This window comes from Podarcis tiliguerta (assembly GCF_965153285.1).
Source record: "Podarcis tiliguerta genome assembly, chromosome: 14".
Taxonomy (NCBI): domain Eukaryota; kingdom Metazoa; phylum Chordata; class Lepidosauria; order Squamata; family Lacertidae; genus Podarcis; species Podarcis tiliguerta.
Genome location: NC_139547.1, coordinates 35,616,488 through 35,638,445, shown reverse-complemented (window position 1 = coordinate 35,638,445; position 21,958 = coordinate 35,616,488). Strand labels below are relative to the sequence as shown.

Sequence of the window (21,958 nt, the reverse complement as noted above, 5' to 3'; positions counted from 1 at the left end):
CAGAAAGCAGTTGACAGCCATTTATCACACAAAGAAAACAGTGGAAGAGAAGTCAAATCCAAGATACTGGCAGCTCCAAGAAATGGGAAGAAGAGCCCTGGAGCTTTGCTACTGTGTTAAAACAACACACAAAATCTTGCAGCACCTTGCAACCCGTCACATGACAGAGGCAGGAGAGCAAAGAACTCTGGGAGGTAGGCACAGTCCCCTTCATTTTTGGGGGGGATTCGCCAAACATCATCAGACATTGAACATATCTGGAAAGAAAAACTCTACACAACTGCCTACCTACCTTCCGGCTGAGTTCAAATAACCAAAGGAAGAATTAACAATAATAATGCATCATGGAACGGAAGTAGAGAAGGAACTGCAGACCTCAGTACAGTGGTACCTCAGGTTACATATGCTTCAAGTTACATACGCTTCAGGTTACACACTCCACTAAGCCAGAAATATTGCTTCAGGATAAGAACAGAAATCGGGCTCCGGTGGCACGGCGGCAGCAGGAGGCCCCATTAGCTAACGTGGTGCTTCAGGTTAAGAACAGTTTCAGGTTAAGTACAGACCCCCGGAACGAATTAAGTACTTAACCTGAGGTACCACTGTACTAGGGATGGGCCCCAATTGTGTCCTCAAAACCTATCAAATCTACGCTTCAGGTAAAACCAATTTGATACGCTTACTGAGGACCTGAATGGGTTGGGTTATGACCCTCATCCCAAGATGGAGGCAGATTTTATCGCAGCAGAACATTTTGGGCAGTGCAGTCCACATTGTGAGAGGCAACTGGATGGTAGATTCTAGTCTGCGGAAGCTTGTGCCATATTGTCCTTAAGGTACCACAAGGTTTTGCTCCCTCAAAGGAACAGAGCTACCCTTCTCAACTGTATTATTATTATCATTTATTTGCAAAAATTTCTATACCACCAATGTTTTTAAAAATGGATCACAGTGGTGAACAGCAGAAGTTCAACAATAAAATGGCACTAATAAAATAAATGCAAAATGCACCACAAGTTCATACAAAGCTGGAGCACTCCTCAGGGAAAGCCTGGGTGAACAGATGTGTTTCAAGCAGGCACCTAAATGCCAATACTTTAGTGCCCGCCTGCTGTCAATCAGGAGCACATTCCAAAAGGCAGGGGCCACCACACTAAGGGCCCTGGTCTTAGTGGACAAAAGATGAACAAACAGTACTGCTAAGAGTGTCTCTCCACTGCCAGGAACTGAGCAAGAAATGGCTCCGTCTGACACCATGCTGTGTTCCAAGCCGTCAGGAATGGGTTGAAAATATGGGCAGTGGGTCTGGGGGGGTCCCCAGATCTTACCCCTCCACCAGATCCAAGCTAAACCTGTCCATGCAGACAAGACCAAGAAGAAAAAGTGCAGGGCAGGATTGCATCTTATCAGCCTGGTCATCACCAGCAGCACCACTGGAGCTGCCGCTGCCCTTTCAGTCACCGGCCAATGAATCTTTCCAATAAAGCAACATGTTGGGATTTGCCCCCCAAAACTTTCTACCTTGAGAGATCCACAGTTTTTTCTCCCGGACCCATCTGCGAAGGAATGTTGTTGTGTTGCAGAGGATTCTGGGGCATGTTTGAGGATGCACACCAAGTTCATGGAGGGCAACCTTCAGCAAGCGGGGACCCTGCGGAGGTTTTGGACTACAACTCCCATCAAGCCCCAGCCAGTGCATGTTGGGAGTTGTAGTTCAAAATATCTGGAGGGCACCCGGTTGCTGGAGACCAATGTAGGCTTCTGGGCAGGTCTCCCTAGCCCCATCATTTCCCCACTGAAAACCCAGGACACACCCAATGGTCCTCTGTGCATTGCAGAAGGCTGAGCATGATAGACAGACTACCTTCCAGAGCTATTTCCCAGGAAAGGGTTAGAAAGCCATTGCAATAAAGCACTGGTTTGGGGGGGGGGGGAGTGCAGCCCAGCAGAATAGAGCATCTTCTTCCTCTGCAATGGTCCCAGGTTCAGTCCTCAGCACCTCCAGGTAGGTAGGGAGGTGAGTACCTTGTCTGCAATTCTGGACATACGGAGCCAAGCAGACCAATGGTCTGACTCTGTGTATGGCACCTTCCTATGAACGAACAAATACTCCACAGTAAAGGCAGGGAGTAACCAAGGGGAATGTTTTACATCTTAAATTAGTACCACCTCTCCTTCCAGGCCCTTCTGCATATTCAGAGAGGGAGAGAGATCTGGTGAAAAGGATGCTACAGAACCATAATCTCTCTTTCTCTCTCACACACAGTACATCCATCCTACAACACACTGGCCACTCCCTGTCTGCTTCAACAACGACCCCAAACAGGTGGGATTGGAATGGGCAGAACACAGCAGGGAGGCTTCTCAAGAGCCCATTGAGAAAAAGAAAGCCTCGGTTCCCTCCCCACCACCCACATTGCCTTGCCATCTCTCTCTCTCTTCCCTCCCCCCCCCCTACGGGGTGGGGGGAGAGAGAGGAAGAAGGTGCACGCCAGACAAAGCCATGTGCATGAATTGCATGCGTGTGTGCTGGTGCGCGCGCGCGGGGAAATGCTGGCTACGGGGCTTACCTTCTGCAGATCCCCGAGCTGGGGTGTGTGTGTGTGTGTGAGAGAGAGAGAGAGAGAGAGAGCGCAAATGAGAAGGGGGTTGTCGTTGTTGTCCTGCATTACAGACGCTCAACATAGTGTGTAGAGGCGGGAGGGAAGGGGGTGTTTTCCAGCAACGCAGACTATATAAACTGAGCCCCTCCTTAACAGAGCCCCAGCCCCATATTAAGATAGGGGTGTGTGTGTGTGCTTTCCCCGGAGACATGCAATCTCTCCCCATACATGCACACGCACACACTTTTGCACTTAAATAGCCAGTGTGCGGTTGTGTTCACAAAGTACATGCTGACCTTGCGCTAGAAGAATCGCCACCTCCCCACACCCGCACCTTGCCCGCCTGCTCTCGCCATCCCTGCCTGGGTTGCAGCGGGGATGATCCTGGCATCGCCTTTCCTGCTGCTGCTGCAGGTGGAAAGTAGCAATGGGAGGAGGGGCGGCGCACGGGGTGTCGGTGGGGGGGGGGACTTCATTGTTCTCAGCGGCGCTTTGTGTTAAAGGCGCCCAAGCGAAACCTCGCCTGGCTGGCGCGCTTCCCTCCCCACCGCGCCCCCTCCCCCCCTCTAGCACCCGAGTCACCTCTCCCAACCCGAGGGGGGAGGGAGAGGTAGACCGAGAGACGTCTTCCTCCTCGCGCACGCTCCTAACCCCCCACCCCCAATCGCACGCGCCCCCTCCCCAAACTGCTCCCCTCCCCTTGCATCTGTGCAAGAGGGAGACCCACCCCACTCCAGTTCTCCCCCAACAACAAACCCCCTTTCCATCTTACCTGTCTCGATCCCCGCCCCACATGCAACCCCCCAAAACCAAGACCCCTCCACCGTCGCTTCCACGCGTGGGGGGAGGGGTCCAGAGCTCCGACCCCCCCCCCCCATATATCACACTCCCGCGATGCCCCAATCCTGCTTCTTTCCCGCAAGAATCCAGAGCCGGACCCACCTGCCTGGGCGCGGGCTCTTGCCCTCATGTCCTCGCAGACGCGGCGGCTGTGTCGCGGGCTGCCGCTCGCTCGCTCCTCCCTCCGGATCGCGCCGGGCCCAGGGAGAGCGGCGCGCTCAAGGCAGGCGCCCGAGGGGGCTCGCCGCCCGCCGCGGCCGCCTTACTGCTGCGCCGCAGCCCCTTGCTGCTGCTGCTGCTGCTGGCCACCGGCGGCGGCGGCTGCTGCTGGTGGGGCGAGACGGGAGCGGCTCTGCAGCACGGGCGGCGAGCACCGGCGGAGACGGCGGCGGCGGCTGCAGCAGCGACAGCCCGCTGCCTTCAGCTGCAGCCCCATGGTCGCCAGCGCCGCTTGCAGCCCGCGGAGCAGGCAGGCATCGTGGCGAGGAAGAAGCAGCGCCTTCCACCCAGCCCAGCCGCGCGCTCCTTCCCCGCCTGGATGGATGGACGCGAGCCCGCCCTGTGGCTGCTCCCTTTTGTTCTGCGCCTCTCTGTAATGAATGTCTGTGTGTGGATCTTCTCCTCGCCTGCCTGGAGAGCAGGCAGGGTCTCCCCGGCGCTTCCGCGCTTCGCTCTGTGTGTGCAGCCTGCCTGCCTGCCTGCTCTGCCTGCTTTGGCGAAGCCGCTTCGGCTCCGCCGGGTCCTAAAGCGCCTCGGGTTCCGCCGCTCTTCCTTTCACCCATTTCTGTCTTCTTTTCTAGGTCAAGCCCGAGCTGCTGCGACCGCTTTGAGCGGCTGCCAAAAGGTTCAAAGGAAGAAGCGTCGGGGTTTAAGGATCAGGGTTAATCTGGTTGCTTTGATATATATATATATGACTGGATGCTGTGGTTGGTTAAGTCCTTCTTTCTCTCCGCTTCTAGGGGGCGGGTATTTCTGAAGCCGCGCAAGGGATTTCTTCTACACGTTTGCGTCTCACTTGTGAATGCGGCGGACGCGGGGGGGGGGGGGATGAAGAAAAAAGCCTTTTAAAAATGCCGGACATGCTGCTTTGACATTTGGGGAACTGAAGTGGATTATGGGTGCAGGAAATTGGGGTGCGGGTGAAATGGGTCGTGACACTTCTCGTAGAGGATCTTCTGGAATTTGTGGAGTGGGGGGAGGTTTCAGACATATCAGCACAGACGCAAACTGCCATCTGCTGGATTTGGGAAAATGTTCCTCGGAAAGGGTCGTCCAAAGTTGGTAGTCCTCATGGCTAAAGAGAAAACCTAGGGACAAACCGAGCTGGACTTTCTTTATATCTGAATTCCAGCAGCTGTCAAAGGCTAGTCAATGCCAGCAACATCCCCCTTCATTTTGACAATCCTACTTCGTGATTGACCTGTGTGTGTTTGTGTTGAATTAATATTTATTTTAATTGGCTGCAATTGGGAAAGGGGGGGGGCAGACCTTGGTTCTGTTGATATGGAAAATATTATCCTTAAGCGTTGCTGCATCAACTGTCTTGCCTCTTCCATATACAGTGGTACCTTGGGTTAAGTACTTAATTCATTCCGGAGGTCCGTACTTAACCTGAAACTGTTCTTAACCTGAAGCACCACTTCAGCTAATGGGACCTCCTGCTGCTGCCGCGCCACCGGAGCACGATTTCTGTTCTCATCCTGAAGCAAAGTTCTTAACCTGAAGCACTATTTCTGGGTTAGTGGAGTCTGTAACCTGAAGCATATGTAACCTGAAGCATATGTAACCCGAGGTACCACTGTACTCTCTTTCTCCCCCCCCCCCTTCTTTTGTTAAATGATGCATCCAGTCATTTCCGCCTTCTGATTCTTCTCTTTTTGGACCACAGACCCCCCTGTGCTTGAAAACAGGACCTGAGCCCAAAAGCAGCCTCCCCAGTTGTGATTCCCAGCAACTTGGCATTCTGAGGCACTGTTGCTCCCACGGTAGAAGTAGCCATGGACAACCTTTCCCTGCCTGAATTTGGATAATCCTCTTTTAAAGCCAGCCAACAGTAGTGCTATATCTGCAGGGCTTAGCTGCCATGGCCAATAGCCTCTGATGCTAACATCACCTGAAAGGTGAGCTCCCGGAAAACTCCTTCAGAAAGGATATTGCCGATCTGGAGAAGGTGAAGAAAAGGACAACCCAGAAGACCAGGGGGCTGGAGCGACTCCCCTACGAAAACAGGTTAGAATATTTAAAGCCAAATGTTGGAAGAGTCAGGGCAGACAAAAGGAAGGACTTCTTCATATAGTAAAACGAAGCAATTTGCTACCCTAAGGCCACACATGAACCAACCTGGACCCAGCATTCATCATCTGTATATAATTTTATTATGTTTTCTCTTTAAAATACTCATTTTACATCCTTAAGATATCAATGACTTCCCTTCTTCTCTTTCTATGGTTCATTTTGTTGTTTAGTCGTTCAGTCGTGTCCGACTCTTCGTGACCCCATGGACCAGAGCACGCTAGGCACTCCTGTCTTCCACTGCCTCCCGCAGTTTGGTCAGATTCATGTTTGTAGCTTCGAGAACACTGTCTAACCATCTCGTCCTCTGCCGTCCCCTTCTCCTTGTGCCCTCCATCTTTCCCAACATCAGGGTCTTTTCCAGGGAGTCTTCTCTTCTCATGAGGTGGCCAAAGTATTGGAGCCTCAGCTTCACGATCTGTCCTTCCAGTGAGCACTCTGGGCTGATTTCCTTAAGAATGGATGCGTTTGATCTTCTTGCAGTCCATGGGACTCTCAGTCCATGGTTCATTTTAACATATCATAAATCCCTGCATATTTTACAAAAACTATACCATTCAGTATTCCATTATTGCACCCATAAAAACTTGTTTACACTGTTGAATTTATCTTAACGCTGCCAGCATTTTCAGCTGTACACAATTATTTCCCATATATTCCATAAACGTTTTCCAATCTTCTTTAAACATATGTTCTTCTTGTTCTTATTCTGTATGTTAAGTCTGCGAGTTGTGCATAGGCACAACCAGCGTTCATCATCTGAGGTCCTTCTCCTCGCGCCATCTCCAAGAGAGGTGTGAAAGTTGGCGACATGAGAACGGGCCTTCTCAGTGGTGGCTCCCCATTTATGGAATGGTCTCTCCAGGGAGGCACTCCTGGTACCATCACTGCCTACTTTTAGGTGACAGGCAGGCTCACAGCCCTTAAGCTTGGAGATATTTAGATATTGCACCCTCCTTCAGTGGGTGGGATTTGTTACGCTGCTTTTTAAGTATGGCAGTTTTTTAAGCTTCTATTTTAGTTGTATATTGGTTTAATTTTTCTATTATATTTTGAGACACTTTGAGTTCACTTTTTGTAAAATATAAAAAAGTGTCTAATAAGTGCAATAAATAAAAAAAAGATGTGATGATGGTGTTTGGAGGAAGGACCGTGTCTCAGTGGGTAGAGCACTCAACTTTGCATGCAGAGGCTCCCCAGTTCAATCCCCGGTCAGAGAGATCCGTGCCTGAAATCCCAGACAGCTGCTGCCGGTCAGTGTAGACAATACTAAGTTAGATGGACCAATGGTCAGACTCAATATAAGGCAGCTTCCTAAATTCCACCAATCTGAATGATTTTAAAAAGGCATTATGCAGATTCCTGGAGGATCAGGGCTCTACCCTGACTTTTGGCACCTGAATTTTTAAAGGACCCATGCTATTCTTTGCATTGTGAATCATTTTAATTTATTTTAATCTTGTGTTATATATATAGATGCAACCAGCCCTGGGACCTTATGGTAAAGGGTGGGTAATACATCTAGATGATGATGATTAACCACAAGCTGCCTCTAGGATGAGAAACATGATAGCTCTGAATATCAGTCTGGGGCTCATGAGCAGGAGAGGGCTATTCCAGACTGGAACGCTGCAATGTGCTGTACATGGGGCCGTGCTTGAAGACAACTCAGAAACTTCAGCTGGTCCAAAATACAGTAGCCAGATTACTGGCTGGGGTTTCGTTTAGATCTCACATAGAGCTGCACTGGTAGGCAATGCATTTCTGGGCCTAATTCAAGGTGCTCACATTAGTGCTCCAAAGCCCTAACCAAAGCTTAGTTGGTAGACTTAATCTCAGAGAAGTGGGAATCGGAGACTTAATCCGGAGACTTAATCTGAGTCATGGGAATCGAAAGTTCTTGCATTGCAGGGAGTTGGGCTAGAGGACGGTAGTGGTCACTTCCAATTCTAGAATTCTATGAGTCTATGGGCAACCTAGGTCCCCAATACCTGAAAAATTGCTCTCCTTCCCTCCTTGGGTGCTAAGATTGGCAGAGGGGGTGGCTCTGGGTAGTTCTTCCACCATCAGAAGCTCAGGTTCAAGGGTATTTGGCCTGGGAGAGGGCATCCTCTGTGGCAGACCCTAAGCTGTGGAACTCCACAGTCTGGCACACAGGAAATGCTGAAGACACACCTTTTTCCCCTGGGTTTTGACTTCTGTAATGTATATTTTTAGGACCCACCTTATTGTAAGTTGTTTTCAACTGTGTTTAACATTGTGTTTTAATTGTTGTAAAAACTGGCCCTGTGACCTTAAGGGCGAAGGGCCAGTAAACAACAAGATAGATAGTAGATAGACAGACAGACAGACAGACAGACAGACAGACAGACAGATAGATAGATGATAGATAGATAGACAGATAGATAGAAGTCATGTTTTGCTTGTGGGCTTCTTCCTACAGGCATCTAATTGGCCGGAATGCTGGAAAAGAGAGTCCTTTGGACTCAGCAGGGATCTTCTTATGTTCAACTGAGGGGGAGGGAACAAATTTTCTCAAGAGATTACAAGTAAATAAATGCAGAATGCAATCCAGCTCCATTTAAAATCAATTGGAGTATTAACTCCTGACTTCATGGTAAAGTGGCTTAAATCTAGATTAAAAACCTATTAAAAGACCATTTAAAAACTATCTGCTCATCATCCACCCCCACAAAATTCTTTCCGGAATAGAAAAACCTTGCATCGCTTGACAAAGGCATACACTGTCCTACACACACAAACACACACACACACACTCCGCCACCCCCTCCTCTTTTGTGGGTTTCTTTAGCTCTCTTTCAAGCAGCTGGAATGCAGCCAAAAGGCTCTTAAAGAGACAGGAGCTCTCAAACACTGGGCTGGGCTTTTGGGGGTTCACAGCAAACGTATGTATGTTTGTGGCACTCCAAAAGTCAAAAATCTGTTCTCTTTCAGTGGCGATAGGGGGAAGCTTCAGGCTTGTGGGATGATCTGCTTTGTTTTTTGCGAGAATCCTGAGCTCCACCAATTAAATAGAGGCTGGCTTAGGGAACACAGTCAAGAGCAAATGATGGCTCAGAGACAGAGCAAGTTACCTACCAAAACTGTTTTCTGCCCTCCAACCCACCATTGGAATGCAGCCCCCAGAAGGTTCACCAAGTCAGAATCTGGCCCTGGGGTTCAATAGGTTCCCCCCATGTCTGCACCAAGCCATGGTTTACTTAAGTTTTATTTAAACCATGGTTTAAAGTGACACGTGAACTCAAGCTGTCATTTGATTCCTTTCTCTACAGTGAGATGACAAGCTCCTTAGTCAAGGAGTGTCTGCCTGCATACATGCTATCGTACAGCGGTTCTCAACCTGTGGGTCTACAACTCCCATTATCCTGAGCTCTGGCCTTGCTAGCTAGGGGTGATGGGAGTTGTAGTTCAACAAAATCTGGGGACCCACAGGTTGAGAAAGGCTGGAGCTTTAAAACATGTTACTTCCCCCACAAAAAAAATCACGGGAACTGTAATTTATCCTTCACAGAGCTATGGTTTCCGACACCCTTAACAAACTACAATCCCCAGGATTCCTCAGGGGAAGAAATCATGTGCTAGAAATGTATTGTGTTTATGCAGCCTGTGGAGGTGGAAGAAGAATCTCCCTTTCAGGTAGTTCCTGGTAATTGTGGACTGCTTATAATTTCCCAAACAACAGAGATGCTTGGCAACCGCCCAGTGCTGTCTCCTGCTTTACTTAAGAATCCATTTAACCATCTCCTTTCCAAACATCTATTCTCACAACTGTACACCCCAGCTTCCCTGATTTATTAATTTAAAGGGAGAGGAGAGAATGACATAAGTGTGGCACTTTACAAAGATCAGGTACGAAAGCTCCCTGTCCTAATGGGGTGACCATCTAAAATGGACCTTAACAAAGAATGCAAACCGTATCTGTGGTGCTTTTTAAAATTAAGTGTGTGTGTGTGTGTGTGTGTGTGTGTGTAGAGGAGGATTTCCATCTGGACCACAGGGCATGGGGAACTTTAACTCCTTCTTTCCCCCATCACAGAACCACCACAAATCACCTGCTTTAAGCTGTATTTAGCTAGTGGAAAATGGTGATGAATTTGGAACTTTTCAAGTGGCTGGTAGCTTCTTTGGGGGAAGTTACCCTTACAAACCACAATGACTGTGTTTATTTAAAAAAAAATCATAGCAGGCAGGAGGGCAACAAAAATTGACCTCTCCATCAAAACCTTCTGGTTTCTTTTAAAAATAAATAAAAACAATAACCAGCAACCACAGTTGTGTTTGTAATGATGTCATTAGCACCAGTGTAGTGCAGTGGTTGAGTGTCAGATGAGGACCCGGGAGACCAGGGCTCAAATCCCACACTCAGTCACAAAGCTCATTTGGGTAGCCATGGGCCAGTCTCTCAGCCTAATCTACCTACTTGCCTACTTACCTCAGAGGGCTGTTGTGAAGATAAAAATGGTTAGGGGAGGAAAGAACCAAACACACAAGCTTGAGCTCCTTGTAATAAAGAAATGAAAAAATTAAATAAATGTCTAGTTTGGCCCTTAGAATTCTTTATTTTATGTAACAAAATTTATCTACCACTTGATTGTAAGGAAACATCTAAGTGGTTTACTACAAAATATAAACTAAAACATTAAAGCTCTAAATGGCCTCGGCCCAGTATAACTGAAGGAGCGTCTCCACCCTCATCGTTCTGCCCAGACACTGAGGTCCAGCTCCGAGGGCCTTCTGGCGGTTCCCTCACTGTGAGAAGTAAAGCTACAGGGAATCAGGCAGAGGGCCTTCTTGGTAGTGGCACCCACCCTGCAGAACGCCCTCCCATCAGATGTCCAGGAAATAAACAACTATCTGACTTTTAGAAGACATCTGAAGGCAGTCCTGTTTAGGGAAGTTCTTAACATTTAATGTTTTATTGTGTTTTTAATGTTCTGTTGGAAGCCATCCAGAGTGGCTGGGGAAACCCAGCCAGATGGGCAGGGTATAAATAAATTATTATTATTATTATTATTATTATTATTATTATTATTATTATTAACATTATTGATAGAAACCAATTAAAAATGGTATTTAAAAACATTCAAAAGGCGATTAGAACCAACAGTAGCTAAAAAGAATTTAAAACTCATGTCCACATCCTACGTAGCTGGATGGGCTTGCCTGAACCAAAATGTTTTAAGCAGGAAAAAGAATACAGTGAAGAAGGTCTGATGTCAACAGAGCTGCCTGATGTCAACGGAGGTGCCACACTAACGTATTGCTTCTTCCATTATGATATATTTTTTTGCTGCCAAGGAGTGTGGTGGAGTCTCCATCTTTGAAGGTCTTTAAGCAGAGGCTTGACAACCATATGTCAGGAGTGCTCTGATGGTGTTTCCTGCTTGGCAGGGGGTTGGACTCGATGGCCCTTGTGGTCTCTTCCAACTCTATGATTCTATGATTCTTTCTTTGTTCATGTATTCATATGATTTTAATAAACTCATTTCAGCAATATTGAACATGGTACCCTGTCATATTACCCACCAAGAAACATGTACCTTGCCTAAAGGTAAGCAGCATTCATCCTGCCCTGACTAATTTGAGCCACCCTCCACCCTAGCTCAGTGTTGTCTGCACTGATTGCCAGTGTCTCTCCCGGGGTTTCCCCAAGCCTGTTGGAAATACCAAGGATTCAACATGGGGCCTTCTGCATGCAAGGCATGTGCTCTACTACTAACCTGACCTTCGCTTAGGACTGGAAAAATTGGAAACTGAAATTGACAGATTCACTCATGTCTAATTACAGGGAAGTCTCATGGAAACCATGGATGCCACTGATTTCAAGGAGACTTTGTGGCTAGATCAGATTCAGTCTCTGGCACTGAATTTGAATTTGTTCCCAGAATTCTCCTTGGCAAATATTGATGTTGAATTTTCTCCAGGTAGACTCTGAATACAACTTTTGCCAAAAGTCTGGAATCTCCATTTCACATCCAGGGATATCTGATCTCACTCTTTCTAAAACTTGACATTTCATTTCAATGTTTTCCATCGGCAGCATTTAATCACTGGCCCGTTTTGAAGGCTGATCGCTGAAGAATTGATGCTTTTGAATTATGGTGCTGGAGGAGACTCTTGAGAGTCCCATGGACTGCAAGAAGATCAAATGCATCCATTCTTCAGGAAATCAGCCCTGAGTGCTCACTGGAAGGACAGATCGTGAAGCTGAGGCTCCAATACTTTGGCCACCTCATGAGAAGAGAAGACTCCCTGGAAAAGACCCTGATGTTGGGAAAGATGGAGGGCACAAGGAGAAGGGGACGACAGAGGACGAGATGGTTGGACGGTGTTCTCGAAGCTACAAACATGAGTCTGACCAAACTGCGGGAGGCAGTGGAAGACAGGAGTGCCTGGCACGCTCTGGTCCATGGGGTCACGAAGAGTCGGACACGACTAAACAACTAAACAACAACAACCTTATGATATTTACGATGCTTGCCCAAATCAGAGAACAGAGAGATTCTGGGAAGAGTGAATCGGCTTGGGATTTTGAAGCTAAAATTCCACAAAGTACAGATTCAACTACTGAATTCAGAATATGAAGGGCAAAGTCATTTGGCAAATTGCAAATGCTTGTGAATACCCACTCCAGCTCTTAGACCTCCTCCAGATGTCCTTTTCATTGTGCACTCGTGATGATTTGCGTTCGTGTTGGTATCAGCGTGATCACATGTGCTTTCAGTTTCGTTTGTGTCTGCAAAGGTTTTGCAGTAGTAATACTGCTTTATTCCTAGTCAGTGCAGATCCTGTAACTTCCTGCTGAAATCCCAGAACATTTTATACCACAGAGATTCTGGCATCTTTTTGCCCTGCTTTTGCTGAGCTATAACACACCATCCTCAGGACAGCACTAACGTGGTAGGCGAGGAGGAAGTATCTCAAAACAAGCTCAAGCAGAAGACGTCCACTACTAATGCTTTATTATTCTGTCAAGGGCTGTTAGACAAGCAATCCTTGGGCAGTTCAGATGTTCCTGCCTCACTCCCAGGGAGGGGTGGCAGGGAGAGGGGGACAGAAGGAGTCAGTTAACAGCCATTCCCATTCAAAGAGTATTGTGGTTGGCTTGGTCATGAGGTTTGCACATGTTATGGGAATGCAAGATGGGGAATGCTCAGGACTTACTCAAATAACAGGACTGGTGCAGAGAGCCAGATGGAGGAGAAGAAGCAAACTGCCTTACACCTAACCAATCTATGTGTCCATCTCTCTTATTGCCTGCTCTGTCACATACCCTCCAACATTTCTCTGATGAAAATAAGGACAGCCTATTCCATAACAATGACAACAAAAATTTGATTATTTATATTTATATTTATGATATTTATGATTATATTTAGTTCAAGAAGGACACTGACAAACTGGAACGTGTCCAGAGGAGGGCAACCAAAATGGTCAAAGGCCTGGAAACGATGCCTTATGAGGAACGTCTAAGGGAGCTGGGCATGTTTAGCCTGGAGAAGAGGAGGTTAAGGGGTGATATGATAGCCATGTTCAAATATATGAAGGGATGTCACATGGAGGAGGGAGAAAGGTTGTTTTCTGCTGCTCCAGAGAAGCGGACACGGAGCAATGGATCCAAACTACAAGAAAGAAGATTCCACCTAAACATTAGGAAGAACTTCCTGACAGTAAGAGCTGTTCGACAGTGGAATTTGCTGCCAAGGAGTGTGGTGGAGTCTCCTTCTTTGGAGGTCTTTAAGCAGAGGCTTGACAACCATATGTCAGGAGTGCTCTGATGGTGTTTCCTGCTTGGCAGGGGGTTGGACTCGATGGCCCTTGTGGTCTCTTCCAACTCTATGATTCTATGATTCTATGATACCCTGCCCATCTGACTGAGCTGCCCTAGCCACTCTGGGCGGCTTCTAACATATGTAAAAACATAATAAAACATTAAACTTTTTTTTTTTAAAAAAAACCACTTCCCTATACAGGGCTGCCTTCAGATGTCTTCTAAAGGCTGTATAGTTACTTATCTCCTTGGCTCAGGGGGGGTCGCATAACTCCATACCCTCCAACATTTCTCCAATGAAAATAGGGACGTCCTAAGGAAAAGTGGGACATTCCGGGATCAAATCAGAAATGGGGATGGCTTCTGAAAATCTGAGATTGTCCCTGAAAAACAGGGACACTTGGAGGGTCTGCTGTCAGAGGATTTTCCTGGTTTTTATTTTTTTAAACTGGAGAATCCAGGAATTGAACCGGAGACCTTTAGTTTGCAAAGCAGCTGCTCTGCCACTGAGCTGTGTCCCTTCCCAGAGCACTTTAAAGCACAAGGTACAAGATAAGCCTTGTTGTTATTATATAATCATTCTCTTCTCCAAGCTGCCTATGATTCAAACCATTCAAACTCCCTGTCTCCCCTTCCTTTCCCATCTCTCTATTTAAAGCTCTCCTCTTGTCTCTTTTTAGGTCAGGTAGGATGAGTAACGGTAAGGAAGGCTGCTGGAGGTAAAGGTGGTTTCATGATTCAAGCACATGCACCTGGCACGCTCGTTTCATCGAAGGATATGCCTGTCACCCAAGTCAGAACAGCTGCTCCTTGGGCTCACAGTGGTCTTACACAGGAACAGAAGAGGCTGTCTTTCAGAGTCAAGCCATCTAGCTCAGACGTGGGGAACCTTTGGCCTGCCAGATGTGGCTGAACTACAACTCCCATCAGCCCAGCAAATAGCCAGGGATAATGGGAGCTGTAGCTCAGCAACACCTGGAGGACCAAAGGTTCCCCAAACCTGGCCAACAGCAATATTGTCTGCACTGGGCAGCTGCTTTCCACACTTTCGGGCAGGGGTATCTCCCAGCGTGACCTGGAGATATCAGGGACTTTTTGAGTGTCAGACCAGGACCGGGGAGACCAGGGTTCAAATTCCCACTCAGCCATGAAGCTCACTGGGTGGCGTTGGATCTGTCACCACCACTCAGGCTAACCTACCTCACAGGGTTGTTGTGGGGATTAAATGGGGAGGGAGAGAACCACGTGTGCAACTTCCTGGGAGGAAAAGGTGGGATATAGATGCAATGGGTGGGCAGGCATTTGGAAACTAGCCAATTGTAGAAAATCATAGAACTGTAGAGATGTTTTGGGACTACAATTCCCATCACCCCTGACCACTGACCACTGACCACTGGCCCTGTTAGCTAGAGATGATGGGAGTTGTAGTCCCAAAGCATCTGGAGGGCCGAGTTTGCCTATCCCTGATCTAGTCCAACCCCCTGCAGTGCAGGAGCCTTTTTGCCCAATGTGGGGCTCAAACCCACAACATTAATTGCTCTGCCTTCTTTTGCCTCTGGCCCCTAGGTGGTTGCCCAGAAGGGAATGTGGTTAGGCTGAAAAAGATTCCCCATTCCTATTAAATATGAATTGAAGCAAGTCCTGGTTGGCTAGCCAAAGTAGCAGGGTGGAACGAGTGGAATTCCCTCTTCCCCACAGCAGCTTCCCCAAGCCAATTTGCTCCTTCTTCAGCGGGCTCCTTTTACACTCGTTTTTTCCTTTTCTTTACAACATTGGGAGATCTGAACATGAATCTCCCACAGCCTGTGAAGCTTGGGTCTCTGTGTAGATTCTGAAGGGGTGAATGCCAATAAGAGCCTTTTGTCACCAAAAACAGTCTCCTTCAACCATTGCTCTGCTAGGAAACTTAGATCTCTCTCTCTCTCTCTCTCTCTCTCTCCCCCCCCCTCTCTCTCTTCTTTCCTAAATCAGCCTCACAATAATGCATCTGACAGCCTGTACCTTCCACGTGCAACAACACGTCTCACTGCTTGTTTCATGGCTTCGGATTATTTTTAGCACTAATAATAGCCACATTCAGAAATTTATGTTACTCAGATCTGCTAAGGGGGTTCACAGCTTTGGAACATGGAAAATATTTATAGAGCATGTTTTCCTGGCACATGGAAGGTGGGTTTGGTGTGTGTGTGTTTTATGAAAAGGGAAAAACATGTGGAATCGAGTAACTCGGTCCAGAGAGCACATCTGATACATTTAAAGTGTTCATAACAGGGGTGCAGAACCGTTTTTCAGCCTGAAGACTGCATTCCCTTCTGGGCAGCCTTCTCAGGGCCAGTTTGGGGTGGGGCCCAAGTCAAAAGTGGGAAGAGCAAGGCATGTAAATATTGCCTTAGGGCCCCAGCCCTGGTCTAAAATGCCATGTTTAGCAGCAGAATCCTAGACATGCCTACCCAGAAGCCCAATGGAAATGGAGCTTCTACACCATACACTTAAAGCTTCCTTTGGTCACATCCACACCATACATTTAAAGCATGCTCCTGCCACTTTAACAATCAGGGCTTCCTCCAAAGCATTGTGGGGCCTGCCACACATTAAGGGTGCTGACCTCACAGACCTACGCTTCCCAGAAATCATATCAAGCCACAGTTCCCAGGAATTCCCCTTGGCTGTTAAAGTGGTATAAGAGTTCTTGAAATGTATGGTATGGCCACTGTCTTGTGCTGGATGGTGTTAAGATTCCAGAATCCTTAAACCAAGGAAGAATGTGCCAACAAGCTCTTCCTCACTGGGGAGCTGTCCATGGTACCAATCTTATTTTAAAAAATATATCAGGGAAAGCTAGCATGCCAGGGAGATTTTTATGCATGCTTTGCATTCGTATGTATATTTTTGTATACATTACAAGGCTGGGGACTTGCTTGGTGTCTTCATTATGTATTTTTTGATGCCAGGCAAAAACATTCCTTTCCTCCCGGGCCATATCAAAGTCAACAATCTATAGCCTTTAAAACATGTTTCTTGGGGTGTGTGTGTTATTAGTTAGTTTGTTATTACAGTGGTACCTCGGGTTAAGTACTTAATTCGTTCCAAAGGTCCATACTTAACCTGAAACTGTACTTAACCTGAAGCACCACTTTAGCTAATGGTGCCTCCTGCTGCTGCCGCGCCACCACCATGCAATTTCTGTTCTCATCCTGAAGCAAAGTTCTTAACCCGAGGTAATATTTCTGGGTTAGCGGAGTGCGTAACCTGAAGCGTATGTAACCTGAAGCGTATGTAACCTGAGGTACCACTGTATGTTATGTATTTTTGTGTTTTTATACTGTAAATCACCCTATGGTCCTTGGACAAAGGATAGTATATAAATTTAATAAATACAAAATAAAATAAAAATAAAATGCCTTATATCCCTGCCTGATGACTGAGATCTTGGGGAGAGTCTCTCTTAGTGTTCCCCCATAGCTCAGATGCATGACTCACATTCCCCAGAAGCTGTGCATTCGCTGTTTCTCTGGGAGTCCCTCCCAGCTGAGATGAGACAGGGCCTCTCCCTGCTAAACTTGAGGTTTATGGCAAAGACCTTTCCATTTCAGCAGGCATTTTTAGGAAGTTTTCTGTTTCTGTGATTAATTTTAATTGCTCTTATCCATTGTATGCTTTTTCATTTTTATGCACCCCACTCAGAAACTTCGGTAATTGAGCAGTATATAAATAGCTTAAATAAAACAGTCTCACAACTATCACCCAAGGAATCTTCTTTGGGAGAAACACCCTCACAAAGGATGGTCCCTGTTGCAGAATCTGAGGCTGAAGTGCCCTCTAGTGACTATTTTGCCTTATTGTAGGAAAGCAATAAATAATAAAGGAAAGCTTGGAGCCTTCTGTCCAAACATCACAGAGGACATGGGCCACGTCCACCGCAACATTTAAAGTGCTTGTGTACTGCCACAGTGTCCCCCAAATCCTGGGAACTGCAGTGCTAAGAGTTGTTAGGAAACCCTTTTTCGATTCACAGAGCTACAACTTCAAAAGATCCTTGAGAAGAAGAGGGATTGATGGTTAAACCACTCTGGGAAATGCACACTATAATCTCAGGGCAAATCCGCATCACAGCTGAAAATACACATTTTCCAAATCCATTTGGTCTGCTGAAGCACTCTGTGGTTCCACACCTCTCCAATTTTTTCCCCACCATTTCCACATATTGTTGTACAAGAACCGCATGCTCTACCTGTTTGTATTTCAGATCCGAAGTCATGTTGTTGCTCATTTTTTAAAAATACAACCCACCCAATGACCCTTCATAAGCAGCCCAAAAGCATGGGCTGTGCTTGCTTCCCTTAGCCCTTTCCCATGTATTTCGGGGTCATTATTAGATTGCTGCCACACTCCAAGTTAATTTATTATTTCTTTTATTTATTAGATTTCTATACCCCTTCATTGCAAGATCTCAGGGCGGTTTGCAGAATAAAATAAAAACTTCATTTCCTCATCTAGCTAACAATCAGCATCACAAGCAAACATTAAAGTAATTGCCCTTAGAACAACCAGTAATGTTACAAACGAATAAAGGAAAATCCAGTCTGTGTTCCTTGGTCTCAGGCACTGCTACTCAGAAGTAAGCTCCACTACGTGCAAAGGGACATTTCTGCCTTGCCTGCGGCAAGCAGACGCTTGTGCAGAGGCCTTGGTCTGAATCCCTGGGGAGCTGCTGCCAGCCAGTGTAGACAATACTGAGCTAGATGGACCACTCATAACAGTGAAGGGTTGTAAGTCAGTGGCAGGGCATCTGCTTTGCATGCAGCGGTTCCCAAGTTTAATCTCCTGGTAGGGCTAAGAGCGGACGCGGGTGGCGCTGTGGGCCACAGAACCTAGGACTTGCTGATCAGAAGATCGGCGGTTCGAATCCCCGCAACGGGGTGAGCTCCCATTGCTCAGTCCCTGCTCCTGCCAACCTAGCAGTTCGCAAGCACATCAAAGTGCAAGTAGATAAATAGGTACCGCTCTGGCGGGAAGGTAAACGGTGTTTCCGTGCACTGCTCTGGTTCGCCAGAAGCGGCTTAGTCATGCTGGCCACATGACCCGGAAGCTGTACGCCGGCTCCCTTGGCCAGTAAAGCGAGATGAGCGTCACAACCCCAGAGTCGGCCACGACTGGCCCTAATGGGCAGGGGTCCCTTTACCTTTCTGGGGCTAAGAGAGGCTTCACTTGAAAACCTGGGATGCAGCTGCCAGTCAGTGTGGAGAATACTGAGCTAGACGGGCCCATGGTCTGACTCTGCAGGTTCCTAGGGTTCCTACATAAGGTAACCAGGTCAGCCTCTGGAATCTCTAGTTGAAAAGACCCAAGGGATGCAAAGTGGGCATGGAAGTTGCTTTACACCAGGAAAGACTCTTTGTCCATCTGGCTCCATAATGCCTGTGCCAACTGGCAGCAGTTCTCTGGCAGAGGTCCTTCCTTCCATCACCTACGTGTGTGTGAGTTCAGCCACGGCTTGATAAGGAGGCAAACGGAGACAAGCAGATTTGGGGATAGCTTTGAGAGCAGCAGCCTGGCCGAGGTCCCATCAGTGTGTCCCAAAATGGAAATGGTTCAATGTGCCAATGTGTTTCTCTCCACCCCCCTCCAACCTGACTTCTGCAGGAAGGGAGGTATTAGCACTCCCTAACTATTTCTGGACTCTGAAGTGATACTTGCCATCCCCAGCTTCCTCCCGCACCCTGCTTGCTAATGTGTTTCAGAGCTAATAAGCAAAGCGGGAGCCAAGGAAACAGCTGCCGCCGCTGCCGTGTGCCTTGCGAGGGTGGCAGGAGAAGAGCACATTCCCCGCTGGGGTCAGATCGCAGGCCAGCACACCCCCCCCCTTTGCCCAGCCTGCTGTGTCCGCTCTGGCTAGTCCTTCTAGACCAGCTGGCATTTTCTAAGTGGGATGGCCAGCTGAACATCGGAAGCCGCCTTATACTGAGTCAGATGATTGGTCTGCTAGTTCAGTATTGGCTGCACTAATGGCAGTGGCTGTCAAGGCTTTCAGGCAGGGAGCAGGGAATATCATAAGAATGTAAGAAAAGCCTGCTGGATCAGGCCAATGGCCCATCTGGTCCAGCATCCTGTTCTCACAGTAGCAAATCAGATTCCTGTGGGAAACTCTCAGTGGCACAGCATTGGGAGGCCGTACAAGGGGTGGTTGCCCTGGGCAGAAGATGGTTAGGGACGCAAAATTTCAACACCCGGTGCTGCCTCGATACAGCCGCATGCTTCTGTTGCTGGGCTCCACTGAAAACAGCTCGTCCATGTGAACCAGGACGCAGCTTCTCCAGACAATGGAACAGCTCTTCTTTTCTTATTTCTGCAACTGTGATCTCCTGGGTGATGCAGGTGCCATTAGGCAGTAGAATGTACATGTGTACAGTGGTACCTTGGGTTACAGACGCTTCAGGTTACAGACTCTGCTAACCCAGAAATAGTACCTCGGGTTAAAAACTTTGCTTCAGGATGAGAACAGAAATCGTGTGGCGGCAACGGGAGGCCCCATTAGCTAAAGTGGTACCTCAGGTTAAGAACAGTTTTAGGTTAAGAAAGGACCTCCAGAATGAATTAAGTTCTTAACCTGAGATACCACTGTACTCTGTCCGTTTCCCTCTCTCTCACGACCCTCCCCATGGCCCCGGGCACTGGCAACCCATGCTACACCACTGGAAACTCTCAAAGAGGAATCGAGCACAAGAGTCCTCTTGTGGTTTTCAGCAACTGGTTTTAAGAAGTATTACTGTCTCTGACCATGGAGGCAGAGCATAGCCATCATGCCTAGTAGCCGCTGATAGCCTTATCCTTCATGAATTAGTCCAATCCTCTTTTAGAAACCATTCAAATTGGTGGTCATCAATGTCTCTCTGGTTGCAAAGCTCCACAGTTTAACTCTGCATGATGAAGTCATTTATTTTGTCTGTACTGAATCTTTCAACATTCAGCTTCACTGGGTGGCCACAAGTTCTAGTTTGTAAGAAAAACTTTTCTCTTTTGACTTTCTCTACGCTGTGCAGAATCTTATAAATGTCTCTCATATCCACTCTTATTTAGTTTTTCTCGAAATTAGAAAGCCCCAAATGCTGCAACTTTTCCTCATAGGGGAGGCTCTTTTCGGTTGATGGACAGGGAAGGGTTAAAATGATAGAGTTCCAAAATAGCATTGCTTTCTATATTTGCAGATGAAGCACAAAATCTTAGAGACAAAGACTTAATTGTGCATCTTATAACTGCAGCACATCTTGCTGTTGCTAGAGACTGGAGGACATTAAACATGAACCTATATGAAGTCTGGGAATTAATTTTGATGGGAAAGTTAACAGAAAGGGCATGTGAAAGAAAACAACATGGGAAACTACATAATTTTTACATAACGTGGTCCTCCTTTATGATATATGCATCAAAGAAAGAACATGCATTAAACCACCTAAGAAACATGGGAGCATGTGGAATGATATTTTTTAAACCAACAACTGTAGAAATAATTTTTCATTTGGTTATATTACTAATGTAATTACCTGGACGTAGTTGGGGTTGTTAGGGGGGTTAGGAGAAAACTGTATTTTATTGCTTGTATTTGATTATATGTTGTTCTTATAAAAAGGTAAAGGTACCCCTGCCCGTACGGGCCAGTCTTGACAGACTCTGGGGTTGTGCGCTCATCTCACTCTATAGGCCGGGAGCCAGCGCTGTCCGGAGACACTTCCGGGTCACGTGGCCAGCGTGACAAGCTGCATCTGGTGAGCCAGCGCATCACACGGAAACGCCGTTTACCTTCCCGCTAGTAAGCGGTCCCTATTTATCTACTTGCACCCGGGAGTGCTTTCGAACTGCTAGGTTGGCAGGCGCTGGGACCGAACAACGGGAGCGCACCCCGCCGCGGGGATTCGAACCGCCGACCTTTCGATCGGCAAGCCCTAGGTGCTGAGGCTTTTACCCACAGCGCCACCTGCGTCCCATGTTGTTCTTATATTCAACTAATAAAATATCCCCCCCCAAAAAAATATAGAGTTGGTTCTGTTACACAAATGAGGCCAGGTAATTAATTTGGAGTTTGTTAGGGAGGGGCATGACAGCTGCTTATTAATCTTGAGAGTTTGGGGTCGGTGGGTTGGATGGAAGGAAGGAAGAAATGAAAAGCAGGCACAACTGGACAGGATAGAGTTGCCACATCCATCCCATCCCTCAGATTTCCACTTGGAATACTTAATAGAAGGAATTTTGTCTGGTGGGTTGGCATGCTAGGAGGAGTTCTGAAAGGTCAGTTGGCTACCAAGTCTGAGTTTTCTGGCTGCGTTTGTTTTGTCCTGCGAGTATCGGGTTTCTCCACCACCGCTCCTTGTAAGAGCGAACTCAGTGGGTGAGTGCCAACGGAAGTGGAGTCAAAGCAGGGGCACGAAAAAACAAG

The 21,958-nt window shown here is 47.3% G+C and overlaps 1 protein-coding gene across 2 annotated transcripts in view; it reads right to left on the bottom strand.

The window, feature by feature from the left end:
• Positions 1 to 21,958, bottom strand: part of SBK1 (SH3 domain binding kinase 1) — a 74,285-nt gene that overhangs the window by 37,440 nt on the left and 14,887 nt on the right. Inside the window, exon 1 of one of the 2 annotated variants that reach the window (XM_083414257.1) lies at positions 3,546 to 5,893. The exons of the other annotated variant lie outside the window; for it this stretch is intronic. The gene's annotated coding sequence lies outside the window, so the exon portion shown is untranslated. Of the gene's footprint in view, positions 1 to 3,545; positions 5,894 to 21,958 lie in introns of those variants that run through there. 2 annotated transcript variants of the gene reach the window in all.